The following is an 18,482-nucleotide window of genomic DNA, read 5'->3' as shown; positions in this document are numbered from 1 at the left end:
TAGAGCTTTCTTCAAAAGAAGGTCATTAGAGACTGTGGAGAGCAGCAATACATTAAAACTGGATTCCAGAAGTTGAAAAACAACTGCATAACAAGAATAAAGCCAGCTTAGAGGTAAGAGGAGGAAGACTGGCTAGCAGATCAAGGAGGAAAGTAAAAGACAAGGGCAGGCATGACATAGATGCCAATACAGACTGCAGGTGTCAATAAGAGAGCAAAGCAAAAAAAAACTGGATCTGTGTCAGGAAGAGAAAAATCTAATAGCACAGAGAGAGAAAAAAATTTGAGGAGAGGAATATACATGTATTTCCCTTTGTCACCAGTTTTGGGCAGAAGAACTGGAGAAAGGGGAAGGTAGAGGGCAAAACCAAAACCAAAATCAAGCAAACCAAGCTTTGTCAGACACTGAGAGCACAGTCTTTAATAATTAAAACTCGCAATATCTGAAATAAAGCATCATCAGGTACTCCAAGTCTCCTGCTTACTACCCCTGAATTCATCACTCTATCTGAATTAGAACAATTAAGCTTGAACTGCAATCAAAAGAAATAGCTATTGAATACTTCCATATTTTCTTTGTCTAACTAAACTTCTCATATACAGATCATTCTGTACTTCATTTGGTAAAGTACAGTGGCTTTAAATGAAATGGAACTGAATTTTGAATTGGCACAGAACTTTGAGTTACTTATTTTTGAAGAACAAGGGATTTAAAGAACTCTGATGGTAAAAAAACCCTTAGAAGTTACACAAATTGCACCAAACCCAGACTATCTTAAAATATTACCTTAATTTAATGTTGCTGAAGTCAGTGGCAGTTTTTAAGAGCTTTGACAGCATTTGTTTCTAACCATATCCTAATATTTGCAAACTGTGTGAAATAGTGCAAAGTTTCTCTTCTCATCTTCAGATGGAATAAGATAACACATCAGTCAACTACAGAAAAAATACAACACAATATTTAGCTAACCCTTGACAATTATAGCTCATTGCAACTGAGTGTGCTTACCAAAAGAGAGCATTTATAACCCAGATGTTCTCTCCCTTTATGCATATCTAGTGTATGTACAGAGATGTGAAACGCTCAGCTACTGACTTCTCCAGTTAGGCCTTCAGCAAAACAGCCATGCTGTTCATTTATTTTTTCATAATGTCCAGGAAAATAAGATTGTGTAGTACAGTCATATTTCTGTTTGAAATAGTGGAGCTCATTGGCTGCCTTTCATTTAAAAGGATAAAGCAACAAGGAACGTGATAAAAAGCTACTCCCCTGGTCTTCCTCCAGCCCTACTCAGAGAAGGGACTCGGAGCTCTCAGCCAGGGATAAGACAGCAAACCCACTCCCTCGAGTTTGAGTAGTTTTCCTTCTCACTATTTGAAAATGCTGACTTTAAAATTGTGGTTTTCCCTGCTATCTGTCCTTTCTTAGTACTTGTGTCCAGAATGAACATTCATTCTGGATCATACCCTTCCCTATACTGAGACTAGATCTAAACTGCAAATTGCAACAGCTAATGTTAACCCACGCTTGCTTTAAACAAGTTAGAGCCTTAAAAACCAACCAACCCTGATGGCAGAGACCTGAGCACGAGCTCTGTGCCTTGGAGGGAAGTTACCCCACATGTGATTGAAGTAGCAGCAGCACAAACATCTTTCCACCATTGCTTATTTTGAAGACATTCAAGTACAGCTCATCACATGATGCCTACTTGCAAGGGAATTAAGCTAATGGCTTTATGATAGTAGTAAGTGTATTGTAAATTACTCTGATAAAAGTGTGCCTTAAAAATAAATATCTGCATTCCCATACACTTCTGAAATCCTTTTTATATTTGTCTAATAGCCAAATATAACATAAAATACAGCACTACCATGCAGTTCCTTTATGATTTCTGGCAGCTGAACAAAAACAAATAGAAACTGCGAAAAGCTAACAGAAAAAGGAATAGAAGAAAAATTATATCAATCATAGCTCTCAAGTAAAAATTAATTTTGTCTTATTCTAACACCTCAACAGTAACCATTTAGAATCTTTACATGTATAGCATTTAATTCATATTTCAATACACAGTCATCAGTTACATTTAATATTTTCTATTTAAAAGTATTATGTAGCTCAACAATTTTGAACAAACTAATGGCTGCTATCATAATTGGAAAATATTTCATTATTCAAAAAGGGGAAGTTTCTACAACACACTACCTTTTGCTGTTTTAAACCTAAAAATAACACCTGCCCAGAAGAAGTAATTTATTTTTAGTCTACATACTCTAGACACAGAGTATGTAGAGTAAAACTAATGCCTCCCAGCACCTGGTGATTTTAGAAAGCAAGCAATTAAAAGTCATCATTGAGCAATTTAAATTACAGGAGCCAACTTCCGTCAGCGACTTTCACCCTGTCTGTTCCGGTGAACACTGACTGCATAAGGATCCTTAGCAGAGCCAGTGCCACTTCAAGGGCTGCAGAAAGCCAGAGCATGGGATGAAGTGAATACACACCATGCTCACAGTTTTTCACACAGGAACCAGCAGTTCTGCTCTTCTTTTTCTGTGATGTGCTGATGGTGGCGGTGAAACTAATCAATATGGAGAGCTCTGGGACGAATTTATTGATTTTTAAAAACTGAGAGAATGCAGCCAGCATATTTGGACATAAAGGTTCCTGCAAGAAGTCTCCCCGCAGCAGAGAAGATGCCCTGAGCTATGACACCCCTGTGCCCCCAGGATGCCTCTCTGTGATACAAGCTCCTCTCTAGGGCTAATGTATCACTCTGGCTGGAAAGGAGTACATTTCCCCATCCTACCCCAGCAGCTGCACACCATAGCCCTCTCCTAACTCTGTAACTGCGTGTTAATCCACAATCTCGCAACCCACACTGGCCACTGCTTTCAGGTTTTCCCTCTGGAGAAAGGAAGAATTTGGAAAGATAAAGCTTCCTATCTACTGGCTTGGGTCTGGCCGGAGCAAGCTTGCAGCTGAAGAGCCAGAGCTGTATTAGAAACAATAGCATCTTTGCACTGTCCTTTTGTGGTTTAAAATCACATCTAAAACAAATCCTGCAACCTATCAGATAATGAGCCCAAAGAACCAGGTAACAAGAGCATGAAGAAATTCCAGTTCTGCACACTCTAGGGGCAAGTTTTAGTTTGGCAACCTTCAGAATACTGCAATAGATTTCCGCAAGATCTAGGTTTAGCTAGAGATGGAAAGCAAGGCTGCAAAATCATAGGGGAAGGAAATGCAGAAAGAACAGACAAGATGCCAAAAAGAAGAAGCTGGAAGTTTTCCCAGAATTTACTAATTTGGAGATGAAGTCTATTCAGTGACTGCAGCAGGAATAGGAAGAGTGGTCCAAGGGAAAGAGCACAGGATGAGGAGTCAAAGACCAAGCACTAATGTTGTCTTTGAGGCTTTAGCCATGATATTTAACTTTCTTACTCTTCTTTTTCACTTTTCCACTGTGTTGCCTATTTAAACCAAAAATTACAAGGTCTTCCCTACTACATTTAGCAAATGGAGACTGATGCAGAACCCCTGAGCAATGTTGCTACTTATGAGACACTGTTCCTACCTAATAAAGCTGATCTGTTCCTAAAACAAGCTTCTGTGTCCTCTAAAACATGAAGCAGGTTATTTACTCCACTGCAAACAGCATCACAGAAAAAGACAACATATAAACTGCAGCCTTCTTGAAGAAGGGTTCAAGACAAGTCCCACATAGAAAACCTATCAGTGACAGCACCTTTCACTGTGCCAAGCAAGCCAGGGGCCTTGGTGGACAAATTAAAATACAGCCTGAGGAGGAAAGCAGGACTGGGCACAAGTGTTGAAACAAATGCTTCAAACCAAGCCTTAACTTTCAGTGGAGGTTACTCTGCTCCCAAGTTTCTCAAATTGAAATACCAATACAAATAAAAAAATATTCCAAACAAGAAATATTATGTTACGTTTGGTATCACTGCATTACATGCTGGAGAAAGCATACTACTAATTTTGCTAATTTAGTTTAGTTTTATAAATTCTTTAAACAGATGTTAATTAACTCATACATACAGCATCACTTGCATGTTGCCTCATACCTCATGTATGACTTTCTCTCTAAAGGGACACCTATGACAGCATGCTCCCTCTGAATTACCCTTTAACATCAGTAACTCACTACCATGTTCTCTGGTAGTGAATGTATGTCTCCACATGCAGGCCTATAAAATCCTGATGCATATAGCTTATTCAAACTAACATTGTTACGTTACACCTTTTTATGCCCACAAACAAAGCAGAAAATGGATCCACACTACTAAAAAATTACGAACCTGTAAAGCAGCAATTGATCCTAAAAAGGATAGTTAAAATCCTGCTGGAAAGGTCTGGAAAGTATGAAGGGAAGATGTTTCAGTGGCTGTTCATGATGGACGGATCAGAGGCATCAGAGCACACAGCACCAGAGGCTGCTGATGGGACTGTCACAACAGAGGAGCCTCAGGAGCTGAACCGCAGCTGCCTCCCCGGCAAGTCACCCAGCACACTGTCACAAATGCTTTCCAGACAAGACCTATCACTGCACAGCCAGGAGAGCCTGCCATTACAAAACTAACTTCATACCCTAAGACAAGATGACCCACATCCCAAATAACTTTGTAGATGTCAGGCTCTGGAGTGGGACATGAAGCCTGCTGAGACCGAAAAGCCTGAAAAAAGACCAACAGAGAACCTATAAATATACACATGGTGTGAAATAATTATAAAATTGTCACTTGAAGGCACTGGACAATCCAAAGAAATATTGCCATAAAACACAGATCAGAAAGCGGCCTGAAAAAGGAATTTATAGCAGGGATACAGGCACTGTCAGAACTCCTTTAGACTGTGTAGATATGTTTGTGTGCATATTTGTCCAAGAAAGAAACTGGAAGACAGGAAGAAAATCAAGTGTGAACAGTATTCAAACCCACGCTAAGGGTCATCTACATCTTTCCTGAAAAGCAATGGACCAAAACATTTCAGCAGTACCCTGGTGTGGCATCTGGGTGGTGAGTCAAAACATGAGGAAAGGAAAGCAGTTTGTAGAACAGGTTCCAAAACTCAGCATGCTGAAAAGATTAAGCAAATAAGATACAGAAATCCCAAGAGATGGAGCTTGAACGACCTAAACAGAAAAAAAAAAAAAATCAAGAGAAAAGTCATCAAAGCAGGTACAAAGAAACAAACTTTCAATGTTGCACAAAAACAAGTGATAAAACAGGAAATTGTTTTAAATACCATGGCCTGTCATAAAACATCAGAAGCTGACTGAGAATTTGTAACACCTCTAAAATATTGATCAGAAACTGCAGTGATAGGACCAGGAGTAATGAGTGCAAATCGAAAGAGAGGAAATTTAGGTTAGATATTAGGAAGAAATTCTTTACTGTGAGGTTGACAAGGTACTGGAGCAGGTTGGCCAAGGAGGTTGTGGATACCCCAATCCTGGAAGTGTTCAAGGCCAGGCTAGACAAGGCCTTGAGCAACCTGGTCTAGTGGAAGGTGTCCCTGCCCATGGCAGGGGGCTTGGGACTAGATGATCTATAAAGTCTATTCCAACCCCTTAACATTCTGTGATTCTATGATTTGTGAGACTTAAAAAAATAATTAAAAATCAAATCAACATAGCAGGTTGTATTCACTCTTACATTAAAATGCAAACCATAGCCACTCTTCCTAACATTTTGCTAATTCAGACCTCAAAATATTTCAGGAGATAACAGTTCAGGAACAATTCCTGCTTGTGGCAAGTCTGTTAAACAAAATCAACATACAGGATCATTTATTACAGTTTTTGAATTCTAGACAGTGATAAAAAAATGACAGTTTTGAAGTGAACTTAGCCCAGAAGACTATGCTTTTCACAAGACCACAGAGAAATGACATGGCATATGACAGGACATTCGGCCTGACTCCTTGCTTCCACCAAAGTAATTAATTAATTCAGATAGGCATAGTGCACACAGCTCTTTCTCCAGCATTACACCACAGTGAGTAGTTACATATTTCTCTGTTCTACAGTAACTAAGGTGACATGTGAATCCAGCCATTTGGAAGCGCCTGCAGACCCCAGCCATCCTGGGCCAGGGAGAAGGCAAAAAAGTTGTTCTAGAAAATGCTACATTCCTAAATTTTTTCCTTGTACATAATATTTACTGCAATATTGTTGAAACATCCTCAAGAGAGAGGAAATCTCTCAAAAAACTAATTGTGTCAATATAAACAAGGATTTTGCTGTTAGCCTTTCCTCCTGATCATCCAAGTATTTAAATTACTGTAGCATCTGAAGTACAGTAAAAAATGCTACACTTCCTCTAAGAACTGCAATTTCTGAAATAAAATTCACTTGATAAAACAAAAGCTAAAAATAAATTCAAGCTATTTTAAAAAGAAGAAAAAAAATAAACCACCACTCAACAGAAAACAAACACATAAGCATTCAATGGTGTGAAGAAAAAAAAAGTAATTTGTATGCAGAAATGTAGAAAGAAAGACAGTACTGAATGACAACAGAAGTTTGCAACACATATTAAGCCCCAAATTTTGAGGAGTATGAAACCCCATACTACATGGCAGTAAAGAGCAAATGCACCTAAATGTTGTGTTCCACTTCTGGCCGCCCTCACACCACCAGCAGCGATCAAAATTCAGAAAAACAGAATAAATCACAGAGGTGGAACATTGGAATCTGAGAATTCCAAGGTAAACAAAGACTGAAAAGACTCCTGTAGGAATAATTTGAAAGGCGTGGAAGCACAAATATCAAATGAAATCATTTTTATTGTGGCTCAAGACATAGTAAGTGCAAATTAAATGAAAGGAAAACATGTTGCTCGTTTTGAGCTATACTTACAAGGGAACATACAAGTGGAAAGTTATTAATTGATTTTGCAACATAATAAAGGACTAAGCACCCACGAATTAAGTGTTGCAATAAAAACAACAGAGGTGCAGGGCCCCAAGGAGAATCTGGAAATGGGGAGTGGAAGTGCTCAGCCTGTCCAGCGCAGAAACTGCCCACTCAGGGGGAGCTCTCTAGAACCAGTACCTGAAAACACTGACCAGAAACACACATCCATTCCTTTCCAGAGCTCACAGGTCTCGAATAAGGTCACAAAGGAGATGTGCTCACTGATATAAGATCTACAGCCTCAATATTAATACAGTCTTAATAGCTGGTGACACTGAATATTCCCTGAAAAAACTGGGAGACAGTCTTACCTTATTAGATAATTGTGTGCTGATAACTCATATGAGAAATCCAGTATCATTTCATTTTAGTTCAAGGGAAAACATCTGGGTATGGACATTTACCATATCTCCTGCTGAAGCTGCACCTGGTATTAACAAAAAATGCAGTATTTGTAGAACCAGAAATTATCTTAACTAAAAAGAACACATATCTGTGTCTTTATGATGGAGATGCTCACCATAGCCAGGAAATCTGGGGCTTTTTGAGCCAAACTTGAGATCAGCTCCAAGTTTTTGCACTGGCAATTACTTTACATAACAGAGAAACAATCATTCGAACAGTATCTGGAACCACAGCTACACTGCCAACTGTGTGTACGAGGAAATTCAACCTAGCAAAGCTGGGGAACAGGAGCCCTCACCCAACAGAGGCCAAAACGCTCCAGCATAACTTACTGATAGAGAAGAAAGGTCTGCTAAGCAAAACCAAGCCCTACTGCACCAATAACCACTTCAGAAAAAAAGAAGGGAGCGGGGGGGCCATTTAATAGTACAATTTTTGCTAAACTCTGCAAAACTATATTTAGCCTTACTTACAGCCAGACAGGGACTAACCCAGTTGCTGAGCAAGCATAAGTGTTAGGTCTTAACACATCTGCAGTCTGTAACAGAATGAACTCATTTCAACTAATGAACTGCCACACCAGTACAATGAAAAGACCAAAGCATGGGAAAAGTAATGCAATAATGGTATGCTTAAGACAATTATAAATCAAAGAAAAGAGGATGATATCTCTAAGCTTTAAGGAACAACTCCCTAGGGAAGGATAAGGAAGACTATCTATGAGACACCATGCCTAAGGGCATAGTGACCAGTGATCTGAGGACTGGAACTGAAGCAGTAAAAAAGTGAGCAGTGTGGGAAATCAGGGAAGTAAGCTATGGTTGTGGCAGTCTGAACAGAATAAAGGAAAATTCAAAAGTCAACAAGGTGGGCATAGCAAAAGAGGATCAACACTGCAAATCAGTACAGCAGAGAACTGACTTTTGTAGAGGTGAGTACTTCCCTGAAAAACCTTGATGCACCAGAGGGATGTCCTTCTATCCCTCATGCCGTGAGTGTGGTCTATACGGCCTAAAGAAGAGGGTTTGCGTATCTTAGGGGTTGGGAGGGCATAAGCATCTGGAAGTAAAGGTAACTACCATAATGGCAAAATTACAGACTCACAGAATGGTTAAGATTGGAAGGGAGCACTGGAGGTCATCTAGTCCAACCTCCCTGCTCCAGTAGGGTCTCCTAGAGCACATTACTCAGGATTGTGTCCAGACAGCTTTTGAGTATCTCCAGAGAAAGAAATGAAATTACATATGTTAATGACTATAGGCTGTTCCTCATACTTGCTGTCATTTATGTAATCTCTTTAGTTACAGAATTCCTCTGCCAACAACCCCACTGTCATTCTTATCATAACCTCCTTCACAGTCTGATTGCTGACTCTGCCTGTGATCCCAACTTGTTCTGATTATCCCATAGCTAAGTGCCACTGATTTTTAGCTGTCATTGCTCTGCTTTGTCCATAAACACTGTCAACCTGCATAAGCTTATAAAAATCCTATCTCCTTGTAAAATGAGTCTTCTTCCTTGCCAGATAATGCTGCTACACACCCTCCCTCCATCAAAGCTAACCCACACTAACTCTGCATCAAAAACATAACAAAAATCAAATAAAGTTGGGTTAAATGTATGCATGTAGGAAATACTCTAAACCTGGCTTGAGCTTTCAGGATAATTTCTTACTTCATTTCAGAAACTCGTGGAGAACTGGGAACAACCTAGTAAGTTTAGCCACTTCCAAAAAATGGCATACTATGAGTTTGATTACATATATTAGCCTTTAAGCATATACCTAAGTCCTGTTTAGTATTTAACCATAAATCTCATCTTCAAATCAGTTAAGCACTTTTAAAGATTTTAACATGCAGTTAGATTATTAAAAAAATTTTTGAAATAAGATGTGGCAGAAACCTCTGGTAGTATGTACTTTGTACAGTTCTATTTAAAGAAATATAATCTAAAGAATTCCTTGGTAACACACTTAGAACTGTAATTTCTGTAACTCCTTGGGACAGTAATTAAGAGTGGCTTTTTAATTATGCAATTAATCTATAAAAAACCAGGAAGATTTATCTTTCATTTGTGCCAATGTAATTGATAGATGTGAGCATTTCAAGATCACCAAAAAAAATGAATAAAAGAGGAATTTAATACAGTATCATTTCAGAGGAAGCACAGTAAACTATCTATTTATTCTGTAAGATCACATTGTTACAGGGAAAGCTCCATACTAAACAAGCAGATCAACATATGGTGGCAGTAGTTGAAATAGTAACAAAGTAATAGAGAATCTAAAAATTGCAATTCTACATCACATTTAACAATCAAATTCTCCATCTGACACTCCAATACCTCACACAGAATTTGTGAAGATGGTAACTTTGTCCCAACCTCCACTCTGCAGCTGAGTTATCCTAGAGCTTGTCTGTGGGTAAGGATCAGCACTGCTGTGTCCTGTAAGACAGCTCAGGCCACCACAGGCAGCCAGGCTGGTTCTGAGCTTTCAGACCACCCATTCCAACTCCCAGCACTGATGATGCCTGGGAATGTTACATGAGTCATGAGAAGATGAACGGTCACTCTCTTGCCTTCCCTTCTCTTCCCCAGCTCTGGGTGTCCCTGAACTAGAACATTCAGCTTCAAGATCATTTTTCTTGGTTCTCTCTTTTAATATCATCAAAACTCTTGAAAACTTTTACAGTCACATATACAGTCACATATAATGAGAAATACTTGTTGCAATAGCCATTATTCTAAATTCTGTAGCTGCCATCAGCAGTAGAGGTTCTGCCATTAACAAGAGCCTAACTCACCTCTACTATATTTTATGACGAAGAGCTGATGCTATTGCACTGCCCATATTCCATTTGGAAAAAGTATCCAATTAGAATGGATTCAGGACAAGCTAGACTCTGACCTTTAGTTTTGACTTTGGCTGCCTTTCATTTGTTTGTGAAGCCCTGTAATTGTTTACACACATAAATTGAATCTGTGGCATGCGAAATTCGGGCTCTGCAGCCTCCATAGGTAACCTGGGGTTATAGGTTAAAAAACACTGACATCATGACAAATTGCTGTAATTTGAAGAATAATCTGAAATCCTGCTGGGACACAATTGAGTCTGTGAGCCTAGTTGTTAATGATAATAAAAGCTGACACGGTAAAAATGATAAAATTAAAGAGAACACCCAGCAATATAAGTACCTCCAACATATGACATTGACAATCCAGTTAAGGGGGCCAGTAAAAATCTCATTGGTGAGTAACTTAACGCTCCATTTCCAGTTACAGAACTCTCCACTCATTTGTGGAAATGCAACCACTAAGTGCTTTTGTCTTTCCTTGCTTACAAGTTATTTTTCATAATTTTTAGAACACGTAGTTTTCAAAATACCTTCAGTAACGCAAGGTCATAATTCCACTTTCTGATTAGTTTGTATCTGTGTAACAGTAGATAAAACCTGTATTTCACATGTAGTACACCCATGATACCTTTCTCTGTCTCTCTGACATATCATAAGCCAGCTGGCAACATAAAATATAAATTGGTTAGCTATAAGAACAGATGAATCATTAATTACTTATTCTGTACCAAAATAAGAGAGACCAATTTTACAGTATCAAATGGCATGCTAATGCATAGCCGTTCATTAAAATTATATTTAAAAAAAAAAATCAACAAAATGCAATGAGCGTTATTTAAAACACTAATCATAGAATCACAGAATAGATTGGGTTGGAAAGGATCTTTAAAGGTCATCTAGTTCAACCCCACATATACATTGCTATTTTAAAATATTAATATTTCTCATGGGTATTGAATTTTACTCTGGCTTTGTTTCTTTATTTTGTTCTCCACCAATACTTAGACATTATGGATTAGTCCATATAAGCACCATAAGATTTTTATTCACGCTTTATACTAAATTGTATCTTTCACAGGCCTCACACTTCAGATCATCATTCTCAGCTTTGCAAGAGCAGGAGACAATGTCTCCTCACAAATACAGTTTACAAGACATAAACTGTATGTTGCTAATGTGAAAAATCACAAAAATCCTAAAACTAAAGCTAACAGGTTTCTGACATCTCTTCCTTCTGGTAATACAGTCAACCAGGAGTCCAGAGTTTTCCATCAAAAATTGTCTGTATAATGAAAAAGAAGAGAAAATAATACAAGAAGGGACTAGGTAGATTGGTAAAGCTTAAGAAACCACTTGGATTTGCTTTAGAAGTGCAGGAAGACTTGAATCCATCCCTTGGACTGGATGCTGTGATAAAGTGTAAAACAGTAACACCACTGACAGTTGGCTCGCTTCCAAACCTTTTCCAGCTTAATCCGTAAAATAAACACTCAAAATTGAAGACTGCAAGGTTAAAAAGATGCTATGTCTTTATTTGTAATTAGCAGCCAACCGCTACACTTTATCAATGTACAGAAAATGAATGCAATTGATCTGCCTTTGAATGGCAAAGTGCATTTGCAATCATTTCCAGGGATTTTTTTTACATCACTGGAAGCTTAGCATGAGGATCCAAAGCTACACACACAGTCAGTAATCTTCATGCAGTGGATTCTGAAGGTAACAACTGTTACACAGAATATCCACTGTCTTTTATCACACTTCTATGTTGCACGGTATGTAGGTGTCCAAAGTTTTATACTGCTACTTATCAAAACACTAGGAAATTTCTACATTTTCATATGCTATTTATCTTATTCTATTATCTTATTTCTCATAAGATCTTGTATTTCCTCTACTCCTCTCCATATCCAGCAGCTACTCACTGACACCTACCAAAGCAAGTATCAGGGACAGGCCAATCAATTTTCTTCTTAGTAGGATTTTCTTTTGTTGGGGTGGGAGCCTGTCAAAGGAAATGGTTTCCAAGAGCCCATCCACAGAACAGAAAGGGGAAATACTGCCTGAGCGAAAATATGTGCAAATTAGGTTTTCATTCAGGGCATACAATTTAACCACTTCACACCTGATAAGGAAAAGCAGCATGAAGCCCTTCACTGGTGTGAAGCACATCGAAGAACCTGTTCTAAGACAGCTTCATTGAAAGCCACGGCTGCCCAGGATAAGCCGATTGATTTGGTCATTTCTTCACCTAAAGTGCTGTCACTGATCTCTGCGTTGCCCAGTAGGCTTCTGTCAAGTTCTGAAGACTCTTCATAAAGCTATTAAAGGTCTCCAGATCAAACAGTTTACAAGTTCCAAGTTCAAATTCTGACGTAATGTTCCAAGAGGAATACTTCCTATCTAATAAGACTGTCAGAAAAACTCCTATATATAAAGTGTTGTGAACTATAATCGAACACATAACTAATTAGAATGAGATCAGACCTTGTTCTAAACACTCTGATATATGTGAAATAGCCCTAATTATTTGGTTTATCAAACAAAAAGGTGAATCACTTTACTTGGTTTTAATTTTCAGTAAGAATAAAATACTCTGAATATAAATCTATTTTAAAACTGTACCATAACAAAGCAACTGTAATTATACAAAGTTGATGAGCTCCTTGTCCTACTTTTTATACCAGAGTTTTGCAGCACTCTGCTACCAGGCTTTTATTCATTTTCAGTAACAACAAAGCACCACTGTACAAACAAATCAAGGCTCCACACCATGGGCTGATCCCATTACTGATTTCATAAGGACCTTCACTGATTTCACAAAGGACTCCCTCTTGAAGTAGCCTGATTTTATAGGAACTTTTGCATAGATTAAGCAAGATTGGGGCCCTTCTTATTTTGTTCTTGTACAAACAAGCATCTTCTTTGGCACACTTGGCACTAACCCCACATTTCTAAAATTCAAGTGCTTTTCTGGGCACATGCCCAGACCTAGAAGAGAACCAAGGATGGAATAAAACTGCAAGAGTTGCACAGCTTTTTATTTTGGCAGTATTGTTTTGAAAATTCTTATACATCATAAGGTGTAAAATTTGCAATTTTAGTCCCTGTTAAAACAACAAACAAAAACTATAACAAACTCTGAAACACAAACTATGTACAATTCAACTATGTTACACATGTTAAAGTAGAATATCCAGTACAGTCCAGAACTTCAACCAGGATCTTTCAAGCACCAAATCACACTTTATGATGAAAGACAGAAAACAAATTCTAGTAGAGTTGCACTGTATTTCTACAGAAAATAATGACAAGTCTGAAAAATAATGCTAAATGTAGACATCACAAATGTGCAATAAAAGGTCTCATATGTATCTTTATATATCTGCCAGGAAGACATGAGGCTATCTAAAAAACCAGCTGCTGATCTTTATCACATAAAACAGATACTCTCAATTTAGCCTTCCCAGCTTTCAAATCCATTTCCAGATATTAGTGATTAGAGAGAGATCTATATTGAAGAAAACAAAAAATAATATAAATATATAATAATATAAATATATATACACTGTAATTACAAAATTACAAAATAAAAGAGATTTTAAAGCTTTTTTTATAAGTTGCAGAAGGAACAGTTGAATGTATCTAATAGTTTCCAAAGACAATTTAGAATGAGCAATGGAAACCTGACTCTTAAAAAGAGTGCTTAGGTATTGGCAAAGGTAAAGAACACCAGATAAATTTAGATTTTATAACCAACTCAATAACACATTTGAACTGGGATTTACAGTTCCCACAGGGAACTTTAAGAATGAAAAAGAAGCCAAACCAAACCATGACATTGTTGCACAGCTCTAAAATGTTAACAGCTAAGAACAGAAGAACTGAAAAATTATTTAAGTTATTTTCTCTTCTTAAACTATGGCAAGTGCCATAGTTTAATAAAGTCTCTGTCTCTAGGTTTCTAAGTAAGCCTAAGGGGGCTAAGACTCATAGCCTAGGGGGCAGCCTCTGCAGTTATTAATCTCAGTAACACCCTTTGCATTAAGAAATTTTAAAGGGCAAAAGATGATGAATTTAATACTAAATGAAGATGAAATGTAAATTAACACTGCAAGGTTAGACAGGACACTGACTTTACTAATACTGTTTATGTATCGTCTTTAAGAAACTTACTACATCTAAAACACACAATTGTATCTCTAGAGGTATCAACACTTGTTCAAAATCAGCTACATTTTCAAAAAGTTTTGGAGAATTCATTTGAACATCATCAGTATTAAACACTATTTGGAATGTTATCTTGAAGTAGCATTTAAGCTAGATATCTAAAATTGCACATATTACGTAATTGAACATACTGTAGAAAAATCTGAGCTCTTTACTATAAGCACAGATTTGGGAGCTGGCTTTTATGTCACATCAACTACATAACAGCTAGTAAAATTACTTGGAAATGCAGTTTTAGGGAGAAAGAAGAGACTTTCAATTAACTGTCATGACTTTAAAAATATTTTTAAGCAATTTGTGAACTGACAATGCAGTTACAGGTGATTTTCTCGCTTTCATATCATATTAGTGATGCTTTTGTCTCTCATTTTTAAAAATACACTGAACTTCAAGTAAACTTTAGTCGGGATTTCAGGACATGACCCACTTTGCAGATGCACCTTACTTTCTACTGAAGATGTGTATTATCTAACACAATACAAATAGGTCAGTGCTTCTGTTCTAGTTCTTTTTGTTATAGTTAAAATCAGCACAGACTAAAATTAATACACACGGCAGATAAAGAAAATAGAAGTTATTACCATAGCAATACTCAAGAGATACAATCAGGTCACAAAAACTGGGGGGAGAAAAGCAGAAGCATCGCTTCAAAATCAATAAGCACTACGAAAGGATGAGTTTAGCAACTGCAAAAACAACTCTCCATTAAGCAAATAACCACTATACAAAGAAAGGAAAAGGTGTTCAGTAAAGGTTCAAAAATACAAAATCAGTAATTCACATCACCACAGCATTACCAAAGGTGGTATGCCTGCAAGCCCCAGACTTTTAAGCAGTAAATCATTTCAGCAGAAAATCAGTAACTTATAATCATAAAATCTCAGTAACAGAAAGGTAAGGGGTTGCCAAAGCAGTTTATACTTAAGCCCACAAATGTAATTCAAATGCCGTTTCTTTCTAGAGTCACAATATGCTCAATAAAGCACAAAGTGTTTTTCATCATATATGTGATGCAGCACAAGTCAAAGAACAAAGTTTTGCCACAGCACAACTGATGGTCAAAAAAAAAATAATCCAAAAGTATTGTGAAACCAATTAACAATTGCAATTAGAAGACAGAATTACTGTCCCTTTTACTGGTATCATGTAGAAAGCCAGCATGTGGATGGTGATAGCCACGGGATGTTTTTCCTGTTCTTGGCGGAAACTAACAATTTCTCTGGCTTCTTGTGCTGGTCCCTTCCCCCTCCCACCTCCTTCCTGGCTTACTCAGCTCTGGACACAAATCCTCTGCTTTGAATAGACAATATATCAAATGCATAAATTAACACTATAAGAATTCCTTACCTATAGTTTTATGTAAAAAAACATGCAAAAAGAAGAAAATACCAATACCACCACTTGCATACAACCAATCTGAACTAATTATTTAATCTGCTTTTTTCCCCTATATGTTACATTCTCATTCTACAGTCATCTTCTGTTTGTGTCTTTCAGAAGATCAGCCCTAAGGGACAAGGGTACAATATTTGTATGCTTTGCAGCAACATTTATACACCACCACTCCCTTACATAATACTGCTGTGGTTATGACAAAGTCTCCAGCTCTGTAAAGGACAATGTCAACAAGACACAGATTCAGAGTCTACTCTTCATTTACAGCAGTTTCTTTTTTATGAAAATGAAATTGAGTATGTTTGATCATGAAGAGAGTGAAAATCCAACGCTTACAAAAGCAGGTGTTTTTAGGAATTGCAAATAAGAGCATAAAATCAGCAGTATGTGCTCAAAGATCCCTGTATCTCAATATCCTGGTAGGAACAGCAGTCTCAGGAGGAATATAAAGAACAGGAGCAGCATAGAGAGACCTCTCCTGGGCACCATCAATTTGTAGATTAGGGACTACCCCAGAATACAGCTTTTAGATTTCTGTCAGTCTCTCCCAGGTCCTTCTTCCATGAATGTATCCAATTGTTCTTCAGCATATGAAAACTATAGATGTCCTGCCCTGTGGCAAGAAGGTTCAGAAAGTGTCCTCTGTCAGGGCACTTTTAACAGTGTATAGGGATACTTCTGCATGAGCAGTTATAGCCCAACTTATAACTGTATACATTTTAATCAGAAAATGGAAAATAGGAAATCGGGTGGGGGGTGTTGCATTTTTTTGAAATTAAATGCTTTTAATTAGAGTATCTCACAATTTAACGTAGTGCTTTTTAAATGCAAGATCAGTTAGGGCTTTTAGGTCTAAATATTAGCATATTGCAACTTTTGGTAAGAAATGGCAACATTTGGGACAGCTGCTGGCTATTAACAAGAACAGCTTGCCTCATAAAGAAACATGATATGACCAGAAACAGAGACGGTCTTGTGACCTACTCCAGTTAAAGCTGACTGGTTCACATCCACACTGCTTTGGACAAGCACCTTTCAGACCAGCTCAATTCGTGTCCACATTGTACAGCACCCAGCTTGGAACTCCTCTGAGCTACATATGGTGCCCTAATGCAACGACTGTTGTTCTGCTAGGTTTGGTTTTTTTTAGTTTAAAGTGCTTGAAATGATGAGAAAGTTGTGCTGCACAACCCCAGAATTAGAGCACGATGCCAAGGGTACAGGCACAGAAGTAGATCGGGGTAGGGCATACAAAGATGCAAGTGCTGCTGGGGCAGTGCTGACTGAAGCAGTCAAACTTGGCATGGTTCATATCTGTACTGCCCAGAGCAATCTTGAACACACTACACCTCTTGCCGTGCCTGAGTTTTGAAGGGATCTACTTCAAAAGAAAGTGCAGGAGCTAAATTAGCACATCAAGTGAGCAAAGGGTGGGGTTGAGCCAAACTGGCACCATGGAGACACTGTGGCTTTGTCTACACTGTTAAACTAGAGACAGAGTATGGAGCTGGGTGCTGGCATGCAATTTCTGTCCCATTAAGCTGTCACAACAGCTCCCAGAATGGCTTTTGTCTGTGTTAGCTAATGCTCACCATGCCTGAGAATTGTTCAAGGACAGCACAAGCCAGGGATTGTACCAATGAGTAGTGCAGATGTATCATCCAATTTTGCTCCAGAGGGGAAAAGAGCTTAGCTATTAAGATGCAAATCTTTATATTCCTTGGCTTCAGAGCCAAGCTCCGTCTGCATTCTGAGCTCAGCGTGAGCTAGGAGCTCAAGGTAAGATCATACCCCTTCCCATACTTACCTTCCCTCCTTTCACAGAAATAAGGTTGAAGCACATTGGTAATAGCTCAGTTAGAAATAAAGAAACACAGGACCTCTATTATCTATACTAAATTAATGAATGAATTATATGAAAAAAAAAAAACCAATATGCTTTAGCAAAGAGAGCACCATAAAATTCTTCTTTCTCTGGCTCTAAACTCTAGACGTCCTAAGACACCTTTCAAACTGAAAACACATTTTATTGTATATAAAATAGGCAGCAAGTAAAAAGCAAAAAGTTAATACTTGTAGTTAATACCTTTCCTTATACATAGATGGCAGAAAAACTAAGCTGTCAGTAGTTGCAAGGATCTTGTCAGCAGAAGCCCATTAAGAAAAATGCTGTACCTAATGGAAAGCAGGTTTTTTTCCCCAGGGAGTACAAAACAGAAGTCAAGGACAGATTCAACACTACTTGCAGGTAATCAAAAATATCCTATCTGCTTTAAACAAGACTGAATCAGTAAATCAGTGAATAAGTAATCTCTTGATATTAAAGGAAGTTTACTTTCCAGGCAAATCCATATAGAATTTGTTTTTAATTAAAAAAAAAACCCTCACTGCTTTTAAATTCATCCCTAACCTCTTGTTGGTCTTTTTGCTCCTTTAACTGTTATTATTTTTCTCATTTTACCCTGGCACTGCCAAAAGGCTCGCTCAGATTGATGTCTGAACTTATATTTTCTGAAACATAAATAACATTAGCATTTACCAAAAACAAGTCATAATAAAAGATATAGAAAATGATAAAAATAGACAGACCACAGTACTAAAATGAACAGGCTCAGTATCCTGAAAAAACTTCACACTAGATACTGCTCACGGAGTTTGATCAA

At 37.8% G+C, this 18,482-nt stretch overlaps 1 protein-coding gene across 7 annotated transcripts in view; it reads right to left on the bottom strand.

The window, feature by feature from the left end:
* Nucleotides 1–18,482, bottom strand: part of PPP2R2C (protein phosphatase 2 regulatory subunit Bgamma) — a 192,239-nt gene that overhangs the window by 140,396 nt on the left and 33,361 nt on the right. Inside the window, exon 1 of one of the 7 annotated variants that reach the window (XM_018089122.3) lies at nucleotides 7,246–7,344. The exons of 5 other annotated variants lie outside the window; for them this stretch is intronic. The gene's annotated coding sequence lies outside the window, so the exon portion shown is untranslated. Of the gene's footprint in view, nucleotides 1–7,245; nucleotides 7,345–18,482 lie in introns of those variants that run through there. One more of the 7 variants, XM_018089159.3, reaches the window with a different exon arrangement.

This window comes from Manacus vitellinus, unplaced genomic scaffold (assembly GCF_001715985.3).
Source record: "Manacus vitellinus isolate BGI_N305 unplaced genomic scaffold, ASM171598v3 scaffold_0_pilon, whole genome shotgun sequence".
NCBI lineage: Eukaryota > Metazoa > Chordata > Aves > Passeriformes > Pipridae > Manacus > Manacus vitellinus.
This window is presented reverse-complemented; position numbering and strand designations above follow the sequence as displayed.